At 58.1% G+C, this 17,262-nt stretch overlaps 1 long non-coding RNA gene across 2 annotated transcripts in view; it reads left to right on the top strand.

Annotated features, from left to right (window-relative positions):
* Positions 1-17,262, top strand: part of LOC137625379 (uncharacterized) — a 44,197-nt gene that overhangs the window by 11,368 nt on the left and 15,567 nt on the right. For both annotated transcript variants that reach the window (XR_011040854.1, XR_011040853.1), the window contains exon 2: positions 15,777-15,883. This is a non-coding gene — a long non-coding RNA (uncharacterized lncRNA). The remainder of the gene's footprint in view (positions 1-15,776; positions 15,884-17,262) is intronic.

Genomic DNA, 17,262 nt, shown 5'->3' with positions numbered 1-17,262 from the left:
GTTTGAAAAAGGAGGCTCGTGAACGGCCGAGGCAAGGGAGGGTGGCACGGCCCCAGAGCCGTGCCCGACAGGTTTGAAAAAGGAGGCTCGTGAACGGCCGAGGCAAGGGAGGGTGGCACGGCCCCAGAGCCGTGCCCGACAGGTTCGAAAAAGGAGGCTCGTGAACGGCCGAGGCAAGGGAGGGTGGCACGGCCCCAGAGCCGTGCCCGACAGGTTCGAAAAAGGAGGCTCGTGAACGGCCGAGGCAAGGGAGGGTGGCACGGCCCCAGAGCCGTGCCCGACAGGTTCGAAAAAGGAGGCTCGTGAACGGCCGAGGCAAGGGAGGGTGGCACGGCCCCAGAGCCGTGCCCGACAGGTTCGAAAAAGGAGGCTCGTGAACGGCCGAGGCAAGGGAGGGTGGCACGGCCCCAGAGCCGTGCCCGACAGGTTCGAAAAAGGAGGCTCGTGAACGGCCGAGGCAAGGGAGGGTGGCACGGCCCCAGAGCCGTGCCCGACAGGTTCGAAAAAGGAGGCTCGTGAACGGCCGAGGCAAGGGAGGGTGGCACGGCCCCAGAGCCGTGCCCGACAGGTTCGAAAAAGGAGGCTCGTGAACGGCCGAGGCAAGGGAGGGTGGCACGGCCCCAGAGCCGTGCCCGACAGGTTCGAAAAAGGAGGCTCGTGAACGGCCGAGGCAAGGGAGGGTGGCACGGCCCCAGAGCCGTGCCCGACAGGTTCGAAAAAGGAGGCTCGTGAACGGCCGAGGCAAGGGAGGGTGGCACGGCCCCAGAGCCGTGCCCGACAGGTTCGAAAAAGGAGGCTCGTGAACGGCCGAGGCAAGGGAGGGTGGCACGGCCCCAGAGCCGTGCCCGACAGGTTCGAAAAAGGAGGCTCGTGAACGGCCGAGGCAAGGGAGGGTGGCACGGCCCCAGAGCCGTGCCCGACAGGTTCGAAAAAGGAGGCTCGTGAACGGCCGAGGCAAGGGAGGGTGGCACGGCCCCAGAGCCGTGCCCGACAGGTTCGAAAAAGGAGGCTCGTGAACGGCCGAGGCAAGGGAGGGTGGCACGGCCCCAGAGCCGTGCCCGACAGGTTCGAAAAAGGAGGCTCGTGAACGGCCGAGGCAAGGGAGGGTGGCACGGCCCCAGAGCCGTGCCCGACAGGTTCGAAAAAGGAGGCTCGTGAACGGCCGAGGCAAGGGAGGGTGGCACGGCCCCAGAGCCGTGCCCGACAGGTTCGAAAAAGGAGGCTCGTGAACGGCCGAGGCAAGGGAGGGTGGCACGGCCCCAGAGCCGTGCCCGACAGGTTCGAAAAAGGAGGCTCGTGAACGGCCGAGGCAAGGGAGGGTGGCACGGCCCCAGAGCCGTGCCCGACAGGTTCGAAAAAGGAGGCTCGTGAACGGCCGAGGCAAGGGAGGGTGGCACGGCCCCAGAGCCGTGCCCGACAGGTTCGAAAAAGGAGGCTCGTGAACGGCCGAGGCAAGGGAGGGTGGCACGGCCCCAGAGCCGTGCCCGACAGGTTTGAAAAAGGAGGCTCGTGAACGGCCGAGGCAAGGGAGGGTGGCACGGCCCCAGAGCCGTGCCCGACAGGTTTGAAAAAGGAGGCTCGTGAACGGCCGAGGCAAGGGAGGGTGGCACGGCCCGAGAGACGTGCCATACAGGTTTAAAAAGGTGGCTCGTGAACGGCCGAGGCAAGGGAGGGTGGCACTGCCCCAGAGCCTTGCCAGACAGGTTTAAAAAGGTGGCTCGTGAACGGCCGAGGCAAGGGAGGGTGGCACTGCCCCAGAGCCTTGCCAGACAGGATTAAAAAGGTGGCTCGTGAAGGGCCGAGGCAAGGGAGGGTGGCACTGCCCCAGAGCCTTGCCAGACAGGTTTAAAAAGGTGGCTCGTGAAGGGCCGAGGCAAGGGAGGGTGGCACTGCCCCAGAGCCTTGCCAGACAGGTTTAAAAAGGTGGCTCGTGAACGGCAGAGGCAAGGGAGGGTGGCACTGCCCGAGAGACGTGCCATACAGGTTTAAAAAGGTGGCTCGTGAACGGCCGAGGCAAGGGAGGGTGGCACTGCCCCACAGCCTTGCCAGACAGGATTAAAAAGGTGGCTCGTGAAGGGCCGAGGCAAGGGAAGGTGGCACTGCCCCAGAGCCTTGCCAGACAGGTTTAAAAAGGTGGCTCGTGAAGGGCCGAGGCGAGGGAAGGTGGCACTGCCCCAGAGCCTTGCCAGACAGGTTTAAAAAGGTGGCTCGTGAACGGCAGAGGCAAGGGAAGGTGGCACTGCCCCACAGCCTTGCCAGACAGGTTTAAAAAGGTGGCTCGTGAACGGCAGAGGCAAGGGAGGGTGGCACTGCACCAGAGCCTTGCCAGACAGGTTTAAAAAGGTGGCTCGTGAACGGCAGAGGCAAGGGAAGGTGGCACTGCCCCAGAGCCTTGCCAGACAGGTTTAAAAAGGTGGCTCGTGAACGGCAGAGGCAAGGGAAGGTGGCACTGCCCCAGAGCCTTGCCAGACAGGTTTAAAAAGGTGGCTCGTGAAGGGCCGAGGCAAGGGAGGGTGGCACTGCCCCAGAGCCTTGCCAGACAGGTTTAAAAAGGTGGCTCGTGAAGGGCCGAGGCAAGGGAGGGTGGCACTGCCCCAGAGCCTTGCCAGACAGTTTTAAAAAGGTGGCTCGTGAACGGCAGAGGCAAGGGAGGGTGGCACTGCCCCAGAGCCTTGCCAGACAGCTTTAAAAAGGTGGCTCGTGAAGGGCAGAGGCAAGGAAGGGTGGCACTGCCCCAGAGCCTTGCCAGACAGGTTTAAAAAGGTGGCTCGTGAACGGCAGAGGCAAGGGAAGGTGGCACTGCCCCAGAGCCTTGCCAGACAGGTTTAAAAAGGTGGCTCGTGAACGGCAGAGGCAAGGGAGGGTGGCACTGCCCCAGAGCCTTGCCAGACAGGTTTAAAAAGGTGGCTCGTGAACGGCAGAGGCAAGGGAGGGTGGCACTGCCCCAGAGCCTTGCCAGACAGGTTTAAAAAGGTGGCTCGTGAACGGCAGAGGCAAGGGAAGGTGGCACTGCCCCAGAGCCTTGCCAGACAGGTTTAAAAAGGTGGCTCGTGAAGGGCCGAGGCAAGGGAGGGTGGCACTGCCCCAGAGCCTTGCCAGACAGGTTTAAAAAGGTGGCTCGTGAACGGCAGAGGCAAGGGAAGGTGGCACTGCCCCAGAGCCTTGCCAGACAGGTTTAAAAAGGTGGCTCGTGAACGGCAGAGGCAAGGGAAGGTGGCACTGCCCCAGAGCCTTGCCAGACAGGTTTAAAAAGGTGGCTCGTGAACGGCAGAGGCAAGGAAGGGTGGCACTGCCCCAGAGCCTTGCCAGACAGGTTTAAAAAGGTGGCTCGTGAACGGCAGAGGCAAGGGAAGGTGGCACTGCCCCAGAGCCTTGCCAGACAGGTTTAAAAAGGTGGCTCGTGAACGGCAGAGGCAAGGGAAGGTGGCACTGCCCCACAGCCTTGCCAGGCAGGTTTAAAAAGGTGGCTCGTGAACGGCAGAGGCAAGGGAAGGTGGCACTGCCCCAGAGCCTTGCCAGACAGGTTTAAAAAGGTGGCTCGTGAACGGCAGAGGCAAGGGAAGGTGGCACTGCCCCACAGCCTTGCCAGACAGGTTTAAAAAGGTGGCTCGTGAAGGGCCGAGGCAAGGGAGGGTGGCACTGCCCCAGAGCCTTGCCAGACAGGTTTAAAAAGGTGGCTCGTGAAGGGCCGAGGCAAGGGAGGGTGGCACTGCCCCAGAGCCTTGCCAGACAGGTTTAAAAAGGTGGCTTGTGAACGGCAGAGGCAAGGGAGGGTGGCATGGCCCGAGAGACGTGCCATACAGGTTTAAAAAGGTGGCTCGTGAACGGCAGAGGCAAGGGAGGGTGGCACTGCCCCACAGCCTTGTCAGACAGGTTTAAAAAGGTGGCTCGTGAACGGCAGAGGCAAGGGAGGGTGGCATGGCCCGAGAGACGTGCCATACAGGTTTAAAAAGGTGGCTCGTGAACGGCCGAGGCAAGGGAGGGTGGCACTGCCCCAGAGCCTTGCCAGACAGGTTTAAAAAGGTGGCTCGTGAACGGCAGAGGCAAGGGAGGGTGGCATGGCCCGAGAGACGTGCCATACAGGTTTAAAAAGGTGGCTCGTGAACGGCAGAGGCAAGGGAGGGTGGCACTGCCCCACAGCCTTGCCAGACAGGTTTAAAAAGGTGGCTCGTGAACGGCAGAGGCAAGGGAGGGTGGCATGGCCCGAGAGACGTGCCATACAGGTTTAAAAAGGTGGCTCGTGAACGGCCGAGGCAAGGGAGGGTGGCACTGCCCCACAGCCTTGCCAGACAGGTTTAAAAAGGTGGCTCGTGAACGGCAGAGGCAAGGGAGGGTGGCATGGCCCGAGAGACGTGCCATACAGGTTTAAAAAGGTGGCTCGTGAACGGCCGAGGCAAGGGAGGGTGGCACTGCCCCACAGCCTTGCCAGACAGGTTTAAAAAGGTGGCTCGTGAAGGGCCGAGGCAAGGGAGGGTGGCATGGCCCGAGAGACGTGCCATACAGGTTTAAAAAGGTGGCTCGTGAACGGCCGAGGCAAGGGAGGGTGGCACTGCCCCACAGCCTTGCCAGACAGGTTTAAAAAGGTGGCTCGTGAACGGCCGAGGCAAGGGAGGGTGGCACTGCCCCACAGCCTTGCCAGACAGGTTTAAAAAGGTGGCTCGTGAACGGCCGAGGCAAGGGAGGGTAGCACTGCCCCACAGCCTTGCCAGACAGGTTTAAAAAGGTGGCTCGTGAACGGCCGAGGCAAGGGAGGGTGGCACTGCCCCACAGCCTTGCCAGACAGGTTTAAAAAGGTGGCTCGTGAACGGCCGAGGCAAGGGAGGGTGGCACTGCCCCACAGCCTTGCCAGACAGGTTTAAAAAGGTGGCTCGTGAACGGCAGAGGCAAGGGAGGGTGGCATGGCCCGAGAGACGTGCCATACAGGTTTAAAAAGGTGGCTCGTGAACGGCCGAGGCAAGGGAGGGTGGCACGGCCCCACAGCCTTGCCAGACAGGTTTAAAAAGGTGGCTTGTGAACGGCAGAGGCAAGGGAGGGTGGCATGGCCCGAGAGACGTGCCATACAGGTTTAAAAAGGTGGCTCGTGAACGGCCGAGGCAAGGGAGGGTGGCACGGCCCCACAGCCTTGCCAGACAGGTTTAAAAAGGTGGCTTGTGAACGGCAGAGGCAAGGGAGGGTGGCATGGCCCGAGAGACGTGCCATACAGGTTTAAAAAGGTGGCTCGTGAACGGCAGAGGCAAGGGAGGGTGGCACTGCCCCACAGCCTTGCCAGACAGGTTTAAAAAGGTGGCTCGTGAACGGCAGAGGCAAGGGAGGGTGGCATGGCCCGAGAGACGTGCCATACAGGTTTAAAAAGGTGGCTCGTGAACGGCCGAGGCAAGGGAGGGTGGCACTGCCCCACAGCCTTGCCAGACAGGTTTAAAAAGGTGGCTTGTGAACGGCAGAGGCAAGGGAGGGTGGCACGGCCCCACAGCCTTGCCAGACAGGTTTAAAAAGGTGGCTTGTGAACGGCAGAGGCAAGGGAGGGTGGCATGGCCCGAGAGACGTGCCATACAGGTTTAAAAAGGTGGCTCGTGAACGGCAGAGGCAAGGGAGGGTGGCACTGCCCCACAGCCTTGCCAGACAGGTTTAAAAAGGTGGCTCGTGAACGGCAGAGGCAAGGGAGGGTGGCACTGCCCCACAGCCTTGCCAGACAGGTTTAAAAAGGTGGCTCGTGAACGGCAGAGGCAAGGGAGGGTGGCACGGCCCCACAGCCTTGCCAGACAGGTTTAAAAAGGTGGCTCGTGAACGGCAGAGGCAAGGGAGGGTGGCACGGCCCCACAGCCTTGCCAGACAGGTTTAAAAAGGTGGCTTGTGAACGGCAGAGGCAAGGGAGGGTGGCATGGCCCGAGAGACGTGCCATACAGGTTTAAAAAGGTGGCTCGTGAACGGCAGAGGCAAGGGAGGGTGGCACTGCCCCACAGCCTTGCCAGACAGGTTTAAAAAGGTGGCTCGTGAACGGCAGAGGCAAGGGAGGGTGGCACTGCCCCACAGCCTTGCCAGACAGGTTTAAAAAGGTGGCTTGTGAACGGCAGAGGCAAGGGAGGGTGGCACTGCCCCACAGCCTTGCCAGACAGGTTTAAAAAGGTGGCTCGTGAACGGCAGAGGCAAGGGAGGGTGGCATGGCCCGAGAGACGTGCCATACAGGTTTAAAAAGGTGGCTCGTGAACGGCCGAGGCAAGGGAGGGTGGCACTGCCCCAGAGCCTTGCCAGACAGGTTTAAAAAGGTGGCCCGTGAACGGCAGAGGCAAGGGAGGGTGGCATGGCCCGAGAGACGTGCCATACAGGTTTAAAAAGGTGGCTCGTGAACGGCCGAGGCAAGGGAGGGTGGCACTGCCCCACAGCCTTGCCAGACAGGTTTAAAAAGGTGGCTCGTGAAGGGCCGAGGCAAGGGAGGGTGGCATGGCCCGAGAGACGTGCCATACAGGTTTAAAAAGGTGGCTCGTGAACGGCCGAGGCAAGGGAGGGTGGCACTGCCCCACAGCCTTGCCAGACAGGTTTAAAAAGGTGGCTCGTGAAGGGCCGAGGCAAGGGAGGGTGGCATGGCCCGAGAGACGTGCCATACAGGTTTAAAAAGGTGGCTCGTGAACGGCCGAGGCAAGGGAGGGTGGCACTGCCCCACAGCCTTGCCAGACAGGTTTAAAAAGGTGGCTTGTGAACGGCAGAGGCAAGGGAGGGTGGCACGGCCCCACAGCCTTGCCAGACAGGTTTAAAAAGGTGGCTTGTGAACGGCAGAGGCAAGGGAGGGTGGCATGGCCCGAGAGACGTGCCATACAGGTTTAAAAAGGTGGCTCGTGAACGGCCGAGGCAAGGGAGGGTGGCACTGCCCCAGAGCCTTGCCAGACAGGTTTAAAAAGGTGGCCCGTGAACGGCAGAGGCAAGGGAGGGTGGCATGGCCCGAGAGACGTGCCATACAGGTTTAAAAAGGTGGCTCGTGAACGGCCGAGGCAAGGGAGGGTGGCACTGCCCCACAGCCTTGCCAGACAGGTTTAAAAAGGTGGCTCGTGAAGGGCCGAGGCAAGGGAGGGTGGCATGGCCCGAGAGACGTGCCATACAGGTTTAAAAAGGTGGCTCGTGAACGGCCGAGGCAAGGGAGGGTGGCACTGCCCCACAGCCTTGCCAGACAGGTTTAAAAAGGTGGCTCGTGAAGGGCCGAGGCAAGGGAGGGTGGCATGGCCCGAGAGACGTGCCATACAGGTTTAAAAAGGTGGCTCGTGAACGGCCGAGGCAAGGGAGGGTGGCACTGCCCCACAGCCTTGCCAGACAGGTTTAAAAAGGTGGCTTGTGAACGGCAGAGGCAAGGGAGGGTGGCACGGCCCCACAGCCTTGCCAGACAGGTTTAAAAAGGTGGCTTGTGAACGGCAGAGGCAAGGGAGGGTGGCATGGCCCGAGAGACGTGCCATACAGGTTTAAAAAGGTGGCTCGTGAACGGCAGAGGCAAGGGAGGGTGGCACTGCCCCACAGCCTTGCCAGACAGGTTTAAAAAGGTGGCTCGTGAACGGCAGAGGCAAGGGAGGGTGGCACGGCCCCACAGCCTTGCCAGACAGGTTTAAAAAGGAGGCTCGTGAACGGCCGAGGCAAGGGAGGGTGACACGGCCCCAGAGCCGTGCCCGACAGGTTTGAAAAAGGAGGCTCGTGAAGGGCCGAGGCAAGGGAGGGTGGCACTGCCCCAGAGCCTTGCCCGACAGGTTTGAAAAAGGAGGCTCGTGAACGGCAGAGGCAAGGGAGGGTGGCACTGCCCCAGAGCCTTGCCAGACAGGTTTAAAAAGGTGGCTCGTGAAGGGCCGAGGCAGGGGAGGGTGGCACTGCCCCAGAGCCTTGCCAGACAGGTTTAAAAAGGAGGCTCGTGAAGGGCCGAGGCAGGGGAGGGTGGCACTGCCCCAGAGCCTTGCCAGACAGGTTTAAAAAGGTGGCTCGTGAAGGGCCGAGGCAGGGGAGGGGGGCACTGCCCCAGAGCCTTGCCAGACAGGTTTAAAAAGGTGGCTCGTGAAGGGCCGAGGCAGGGGAGGGGGGCACTGCCCCAGAGCCTTGCCAGACAGGTTTAAAAAGGTGGCTCGTGAAGGGCCGAGGCAGGGGAGGGGGGCACTGCCCCAGAGCCTTGCCAGACAGGTTTAAAAAGGTGGCTCGTGAAGGGCCGAGGCAGGGGAGGGTGGCACTGCCCCAGAGCCTTGCCAGACAGGTTTAAAAAGGAGGCTCGTGAAGGGCCGAGGCAGGGGAGGGGGGCACTGCCCCAGAGCCTTGCCAGACAGGTTTAAAAAGGTGGCTCGTGAAGGGCCGAGGCAGGGGAGGGGGGCACTGCCCCAGAGCCTTGCCAGACAGGTTTAAAAAGGTGGCTCGTGAAGGGCCGAGGCAGGGGAGGGGGGCACTGCCCCAGAGCCTTGCCAGACAGGTTTAAAAAGGTGGCTCGTGAAGGGCCGAGGCAGGGGAGGGGGGCACTGCCCCAGAGCCTTGCCAGACAGGTTTAAAAAGGTGGCTCGTGAAGGGCCGAGGCAGGGGAGGGTGGCACTGCCCCAGAGCCTTGCCAGACAGGTTTAAAAAGGAGGCTCGTGAAGGGCCGAGGCAGGGGAGGGTGGCACTGCCCCAGAGCCTTGCCAGACAGGTTTAAAAAGGAGGCTCGTGAAGGGCCGAGGCAGGGGAGGGTGGCACTGCCCCAGAGCCTTGCCAGACAGGTTTAAAAAGGAGGCTCGTGAAGGGCCGAGGCAGGGGAGGGTGGCACTGCCCAAGAGCCTTGCCAGACAGGTTTAAAAAGGAGGCTCGTGAAGGGCCGAGGCAGGGGAGGGTGGCACTGCCCCAGAGCCTTGCCAGACAGGTTTAAAAAGGTGGCTCGTGAAGGGCCGAGGCAGGGGAGGGTGGCACTGCCCCAGAGCCTTGCCAGACAGGTTTAAAAAGGTGGCTCGTGAAGGGCCGAGGCAGGGGAGGGGGGCACTGCCCCAGAGCCTTGCCAGACAGGTTTAAAAAGGTGGCTCGTGAAGGGCCGAGGCAGGGGAGGGTGGCACTGCCCCAGAGCCTTGCCAGACAGGTTTAAAAAGGTGGCTCGTGAAGGGCCGAGGCAGGGGAGGGTGGCACTGCCCCAGAGCCTTGCCAGACAGGTTTAAAAAGGTGGCTCGTGAAGGGCCGAGGCAGGGGAGGGTGGCACTGCCCCAGAGCCTTGCCAGACAGGTTTAAAAAGGTGGCTCGTGAAGGGCCGAGGCAGGGGAGGGTGGCACTGCCCCAGAGCCTTGCCAGACAGGTTTAAAAAGGTGGCTCGTGAAGGGCCGAGGCAGGGGAGGGGGGCACTGCCCCAGAGCCTTGCCAGACAGGTTTAAAAAGGTGGCTCGTGAAGGGCCGAGGCAGGGGAGGGGGGCACTGCCCCAGAGCCTTGCCAGACAGGTTTAAAAAGGTGGCTCGTGAAGGGCCGAGGCAGGGGAGGGTGGCACTGCCCCAGAGCCTTGCCAGACAGGTTTAAAAAGGTGGCTCGTGAAGGGCCGAGGCAGGGGAGGGGGGCACTGCCCCAGAGCCTTGCCAGACAGGTTTAAAAAGGTGGCTCGTGAAGGGCCGAGGCAGGGGAGGGTGGCACTGCCCCAGAGCCTTGCCAGACAGGTTTAAAAAGGTGGCTCGTGAAGGGCCGAGGCAGGGGAGGGTGGCACTGCCCCACAGCCTTGCCAGACAGGAATCAAAAGGTGGCTCGTGAACGGCCGAGGCAAGGGAGGGTGGCACTGCCCCACAGCCTTGCCAGACAGGTTTAAAAAGGTGGCATGTGAAGGGCCGAGGCAAGGGAGGGTGGCACTGCCCCACAGCCTTGCCAGACAGGTTTAAAAAGGTGGCATGTGAAGGGCCGAGGCAAGGGAGGGTGGCACTGCCCCAGAGCCTTGCCAGACAGGATTAAAAAATTGGCTCGTGAAGGGCCGAGGCAGGGGAGGGTGGCACTGCCCCAGAGCCTTGCCAGACAGGTTTAAAAAGGTGGCTCGTGAAGGGCCTAGGCAGGGGAGGGCCGAGGCAGGGGAGGGTGGCACTGCCCCAGAGCCTTGCCAGACAGGTTTAAAAAGGTGGCTCGTGAAGGGCCGAGGCAGGGGAGGTTGGGACTGCCCCAGAGCCTTGCCAGACAGGTTTAAAAAGGTGGCTCGTGAAGGGCCGAGGCAGGGGAGGGTGGCACTGCCCCAGAGCCTTGCCAGACAGGTTTAAAAAGGTGGCTCGTGAAGGGCCTAGGCAGGGGAGGGTGGCACTGCCCCAGAGCCTTGCCAGACAGGTTTAAAAAGGTGGCTCGTGAAGGGCCTAGGCAAGGGAGGGTGGCACTGCCCCAGAGCCTTGCCAGACAGGTTTAAAAAGGTGGCCCGTGAAGGGCCGAGGCAGGGGAGGGTGGCACTGCCCCAGAGCCTTGCCAGACAGGTTTAAAAAGGTGGCTCGTGAAGGGCCGAGGCAGGGGAGGGTGGCACTGCCCCAGAGCCTTGCCAGACAGGTTTAAAAAGGTGGCCCGTGAAGGGCCGAGGCAGGGGAGGGTGGCACTGCCCCAGAGCCTTGCCAGACAGGTTTAAAAAGGTGGCTCGTGAAGGGCCTAGGCCAGGGAGGGTGGCACTGCCCCAGAGCCTTGCCAGACAGGTTTAAAAAGGTGGCTCGTGAAGGGCCTAGGCCAGGGAGGGTGGCACTGCCCCAGAGCCTTGCCAGACAGGTTTAAAAAGGTGGCTCGTGAAGGGCCGAGGCAGGGGAGGGTGGCACTGCCCCAGAGCCTTGCCAGACAGGTTTAAAAAGGTGGCTCGTGAAGGGCCTAGGCCAGGGAGGGTGGCACTGCCCCAGAGCCTTGCCAGACAGGTTTAAAAAGGTGGCTCGTGAAGGGCCGAGGCAGGGGAGGGTGGCACTGCCCCAGAGCCTTGCCAGACAGGTTTAAAAAGGTGGCTCGTGAAGGGCCGAGGCAGGGGAGGGTGGCACTGCCCCAGAGCCTTGCCAGACAGGTTTAAAAAGGTGGCCCGTGAAGGGCCGAGGCAGGGGAGGGTGGCACTGCCCCAGAGCCTTGCCAGACAGGTTTAAAAAGGTGGCCCGTGAAGGGCCGAGGCAGGGGAGGGTGGCACTGCCCCAGAGCCTTGCCAGACAGGTTTAAAAAGGTGGCCCGTGAAGGGCCGAGGCAGGGGAGGGTGGCACTGCCCCAGAGCCTTGCCAGACAGGTTTAAAAAGGTGGCCCGTGAAGGGCCGAGGCAGGGGAGGGTGGCACTGCCCCAGAGCCTTGCCAGACAGGTTTAAAAAGGTGGCTCGTGAAGGGCCGAGGCAGGGGAGGGTGGCACTGCCCCAGAGCCTTGCCAGACAGGTTTAAAAAGGTGGCCCGTGAAGGGCCGAGGCAGGGGAGGGTGGCACTGCCCCAGAGCCTTGCCAGACAGGTTTAAAAAGGAGGCTCGTGAAGGGCCGAGGCAGGGGAGGGCGGCACTGCCCCAGAGCCTTGCCAGACAGGTTTAAAAAGGAGGCTCGTGAACGGCCGAGGCAGGGGAGGGCGGCACTGCCCCAGAGCCTTGCCAGACAGGTTTAAAAAGGAGGCTCGTGAACGGCCGAGGCAGGGGAGGGCGGCACTGCCCCAGAGCCTTGCCAGACAGGTTTAAAAAGGTGGCTCGTGAAGGGCCGAGGCAGGGGAGGGCGGCACTGCCCCACAGCCTTGCCAGACAGGATTAAAAAGGTGGCTCGTGAAGGGCCGAGGCAGGGGAGGGCGGCACTGCCCCACAGCCTTGCCAGACAGGTTTAAAAAGGTGGCTCGTGAAGGGCCGAGGCAGGGGAGGGCGGCACTGCCCCACAGCCTTGCCAGACAGGTTTAAAAAGGTGGCTCGTGAAGGGCCGAGGCAAGGGAGGGCGGCACTGCCCCACAGCCTTGCCAGACAGGTTTAAAAAGGTGGCTCGTGAAGGGCCGAGGCAGGGGAGGGCGGCACTGCCCCAGAGCCTTGCCAGACAGGTTTAAAAAGGTGGCTCGTGAAGGGCCGAGGCAGGGGAGGGCGGCACTGCCCCAGAGCCTTGCCAGACAGGTTTAAAAAGGTGGCTCGTGAAGGGCCGAGGCAGGGGAGGGCGGCACTGCCCCAGAGCCTTGCCAGACAGGTTTAAAAAGGTGGCTCGTGAAGGGCCGAGGCAGGGGAGGGCGGCACTGCCCCAGAGCTTTGCCAGACAGGTTTAAAAAGGTGGCTCGTGAAGGGCCGAGGCAGGGGAGGGTGGCACTGCCCCAGAGCCTTGCCAGACAGGTTTAAAAAGGTGGCTCGTGAAGGGCCGAGGCAGGGGAGGGTGGCACTGCCCCAGAGCCTTGCCAGACAGGTTTAAAAAGGTGGCTCGTGAAGGGCCGAGGCAAGGGAGGGTGGCACTGCCCCAGAGCCTTGCCAGACAGGTTTAAAAAGGTGGCTCGTGAAGGGCCGAGGCAAGGGAGGGTGGCACTGCCCCAGAGCCTTGCCAGACAGGTTTAAAAAGGTGGCTCGTGAAGGGCCGAGGCAAGGGAGGGTGGCACTGCCCCAGAGCCTTGCCAGACAGGTTTAAAAAGGTGGCTCGTGAAGGGCCGAGGCAAGGGAGGGTGGCACGGCCCCAGAGCCGTGCCCGACAGGTTTGAAAAAGGAGGCTCGTGAAGGTCCGAGGCAAGGGAGGGTGGCACGGCCCCAGAGCCGTGCCCGACAGGTTTGAAAAAGGAGGCTCGTGAAGGGCCGAGGCAAGGGAGGGTGGCACGGCCCCAGAGCCGTGCCCGACAGGTTTGAAAAAGGAGGCTCGTGAAGGGCCGAGGCAAGGGAGGGTGGCACGGCCCCAGAGCCGTGCCCGACAGGTTTGAAAAAGGAGGCTCGTGAAGGGCCGAGGCAAGGGAGGGTGGCACGGCCCCAGAGCCGTGCCCGACAGGTTTGAAAAAGGAGGCTCGTGAAGGGCCGAGGCAAGGGAGGGTGGCACGGCCCCAGAGCCGTGCCCGACAGGTTTGAAAAAGGAGGCTCGTGAAGGGCCGAGGCAAGGGAGGGTGGCACGGCCCCAGAGCCGTGCCCGACAGGTTTGAAAAAGGAGGCTCGTGAAGGGCCGAGGCAAGGGAGGGTGGCACGGCCCCAGAGCCGTGCCCGACAGGTTTGAAAAAGGAGGCTCGTGAAGGGCCGAGGCAAGGGAGGGTGGCACGGCCCCAGAGCCGTGCCCGACAGGTTTGAAAAAGGAGGCTCGTGAAGGGCCGAGGCAAGGGAGGGTGGCACGGCCCCAGAGCCGTGCCCGACAGGTTTGAAAAAGGAGGCTCGTGAAGGGCCGAGGCAAGGGAGGGTGGCACGGCCCCAGAGCCGTGCCCGACAGGTTTGAAAAAGGAGGCTCGTGAAGGGCCGAGGCAAGGGAGGGTGGCACGGCCCCAGAGCCGTGCCCGACAGGTTTGAAAAAGGAGGCTCGTGAAGGGCCGAGGCAAGGGAGGGTGGCACGGCCCCAGAGCCGTGCCCGACAGGTTTGAAAAAGGAGGCTCGTGAAGGGCCGAGGCAAGGGAGGGTGGCACGGCCCCAGAGCCGTGCCCGACAGGTTTGAAAAAGGAGGCTCGTGAAGGGCCGAGGCAAGGGAGGGTGGCACGGCCCCAGAGCCGTGCCCGACAGGTTTGAAAAAGGAGGCTCGTGATCGGCCGAGGCAAGGGAGGGTGGCACGGCCCCAGAGCCGTGCCCGACAGGTTTGAAAAAGGAGGCTCGTGATCGGCCGAGGCAAGGGAGGGTGGCACGGCCCCAGAGCCGTGCCCGACAGGTTTGAAAAAGGTGGCTCGTGAACGGCCGAGGCAAGGGAGGGTGGCACGGCCCCAGAGCCGTGCCCGACAGGTTCGAAAAAGTCGGCTCGTGAACGGCCGAGGCAAGGGAGGGTGGCACGGCCCCAGAGCCGTGCCCGACAGGTTCGAAAAAGTCGGCTCGTGAACGGCCGAGGCAAGGGAGGGTGGCACGGCCCCAGAGCCGTGCCCGACAGGTTCGAAAAAGTCGGCTCGTGAACGGCCGAGGCAAGGGAGGGTGGCACGGCCCCAGAGCCGTGCCCGACAGGTTCGAAAAAGTCGGCTCGTGAACGGCCGAGGCAAGGGAGGGTGGCACGGCCCCAGAGCCGTGCCCGACAGGTTTAAAAAAGGTGGCTCGTGAACGGCCGAGGCAAGGGAGGGTGGCATTGCCCTAGAGACTTACTATACCAGGGAGGGCCAGGCAATGGATGTTGATGCCTCAGCAGGTGGACCTGTGGGGTCCCCCAACTATGCTCACAAGGATGGTAAGGTTGCAGCTACTGAAGGAACTAGCGAGTTTGAGCGGGACTTGAACTCCAGTCTAGCGATCACCAGTCAATGACGTTACCTAATAGGTCACCCCAACCCTGAAAAAAAAAAAAAAAAAACTGAATCAATTAGTTTCAAGTGGGTGTACCACTATAAACATATGGTTTGAAGTGTGTTAGATGATGGATACGGTTAGGAAGTATTCCCATTTTCTGTGAGCATGTCTGGTGGCCGAACAATTTGCACTAACAGCTTTTGATTTATTTATAATACTTTATTTACTAGCAAAATGGCTAGTTTGGTATTTTTACCCTGCCAACGAAGTTGGACGGAGGTTACGTCTCACCGTCTTACCCCGTTTGTGTGTGTGTTTGTGAACAGCTTCCTGGCCACAAGGTTAATCGTGTAGTTATGAAGCCTGCAGGGATCAACTGTTATGTAGAAAGCCAGAAATGGCTTAAATTCTGGTAGGTCAAGGTACGGTCAAGCAAAATGTCCAATTTACGTGATTAGCTGTAAGTTTGGTTATCAGTGTCACAGAGGCTTCAAACTTGGTTCATAAAAAGTGTATGAAAATCCACGCCAAATAATATATGTCAAGGTCAAAGGTCTAGGTCAAGATGGGGCAAGAGGTCGAGAAATAAGCTTCCGCAGCGGAGCTCTGCACTCTACTGAGTGCGTAATGTTTATTATTATTATTAGGTAAGCTACAACCTTAGTTTTGTTCAAAGGGGAGAGGGGCGTAATAACTTGTGTGCCATTCGATTAAGATATGAAGTCTTTCTAGATCTAAGTTCATTGTTTAATTTTGGGAGACTGGTTTTAGGAATTACTGCGCATGCTTTGTACCCCATAAAGCTCATAATCTAGGGATGTGCCCCAGATCACGGTTGGAAATGCTAAAGAAAAAATAAAGGAAGCAAGTGGAAACAATATATGGTTTGGTATATTACTAGAAATTAAAGTGTCATATATTTACCCAGATTTTTTTTCTCGTATAGGTTGTTTTTGGATGAAGTATTGTATATTTCTTCTGGGGTTGTATGTATGATAGTGGCCACCTGTTTGTACGATTACGGCTAACCTCGGATACGGCAGTGGAAGGGGGTTGCAGGGGCGTAACAAGCCCCCCCCCCCCATTAGGTAAGTAGGTAATGACATGGCTTGTAGGTTAGGTAAGGGGGGGGGGGAATGTAATAGTTGATATGTCAATTTTTAATCCAAATCGGAGAAATTGGCCGCTGATATACAAAGGCTCCTTTTTATTATATGAGACTTGTCTTTAGATTACTTTGAAGTAAATATAGCCATCGGTATTCTATGTGGGCTTAAGGATCAATTTTTAGAGCAGTTGTAGTCTGATACGGGTCGACAAAGATATCCCGTTTTATATTGATCAAAGTTATAGGGCCTATACTAACCTCCCCTTCTTCCCTTAACTTGCATCTGCATGTCCTTACTGGCCCTGCTATACTGTGTCCCCAGTTCTATTAGGATTAGTTTATGCTAAAAGCTAAAACTTTTTACGTGACTTTGTGATACTACAATATATTTATTATTACAGGATTTGCTAAGCTTCAACCTCAGATGGAAAAGCAAGATGCTATAAGCCCGAGGACTCAAGCAGGAAAAATAGCCTAGTGAGGAAAGGAAATGGATAAACTACGAGAGGTAATTAACAATTAGAATAAATTCTTAAGAATGGTAACATTAGAATAAATTTTTCATATTTAAACTATAAAAACTTGGAGAAAAAAGTATAAGAAGTAAAATAAGACAGCATGCCCGAGTGTACCCTCAAGCAAGGGAATTGTAGCCTAGGACAGTGGAAGACCATGGTACAGGGGCTATGACACTATCCAAGAATAGAGAGGAGTCCATTTCTTAGAAGAGCTGCTTTCCATAGCTAAAGTGTGTCGTCTACCCTTAGCAAGAGGAGAGTAGCCACTGAACAGTAATAAGTGTCCTAGTCCAGCATAGGTGAGTTGGGTTGGGGTTGAAACCCCCTATGAGGTGGAGAGAGTCCTAAGCTGGTTTGGTAGGGAAACGTGTTACAGTACTCACTATTGCTGGGGAAGTAACGTTGAATATTTTCCTAAATTTATTGAAGTAATTATTTAGTAGTTATTGCTGTGATATATTGAAATAAATTTAAGTAATTATTTAGTAGTCATTGCTGTGATATTTTGAAATTTTCATGTAAAAGTATATACAGTATTGAATACAAGTGTTTCAGACTTTAATTTTACCGTTCTTATATCCATTTGAACCAGAAATATTTTGAATTGTTGCTATATTTCCCCATGAGAAATATAAAACGTAGTTGTTCCAACACAGAGTACTTACCTCGAACTACTTTCTTAGGAGTATCTGGGGATCTCCTCCCTATCCGACCAAGAGTTTTGCGTAGTTCGCCCTATCAGAAAGTGTCCTCAATACTGACTTAAAACATGAGAAAACTCCTGAAATCTCATGTTTCACGGAACACTTAAAGGTGTCAATATAACCACATTTTTGGCTTGGATAGTGAAGAAATTAAGCTGTGTTTTCACCTGTGGTGTTCCACCTAATTTGGCCTAGATTACAATTATGGTTTTAGGTGAAATTAGAGAGGTAAAAAAGTGTTTTATAGCTCAAAGCAAATATAATAAAAATGCCTTTTATTTGTATCTTGTACCAAAGGTATTGGGCAAGGAACTTCTCTTGTATTTGCCGTTAATCCCCGGATGCCTTCTATTATTCAATGACCAAATACAGGAATTAAACATGAGGTTGTCAAGTTACAAATGAGGTGTTCCTATGATGTGTCGGATGTCAGATTTATATACAGTACAGTATATTACATACTGTACTCTATATTGCATACTCTACCTAATGTTTCATGTAACACATAATGTACAAAAACAAAAGAAAGGGAATGTAAAGAAAGGAAAAAGTTTTTGACAATGTAGACGAGACAACTAGAGCTAACGAAGACGTTGGCAGAGGTAGAAAGTAGAGGTAGTTCTTTTCTTTAGGTTATTTATGTCACATTCTCAATTGAATGAAAT

The sequence above is a fragment of the Palaemon carinicauda genome, chromosome 32 (assembly GCF_036898095.1).
Source record: "Palaemon carinicauda isolate YSFRI2023 chromosome 32, ASM3689809v2, whole genome shotgun sequence".
Classification (NCBI taxonomy): domain Eukaryota; kingdom Metazoa; phylum Arthropoda; class Malacostraca; order Decapoda; family Palaemonidae; genus Palaemon; species Palaemon carinicauda.
The sequence above is the reverse complement of the archived record's forward strand: the minus strand, read 5'-3'. Positions and strand labels throughout refer to the sequence as shown.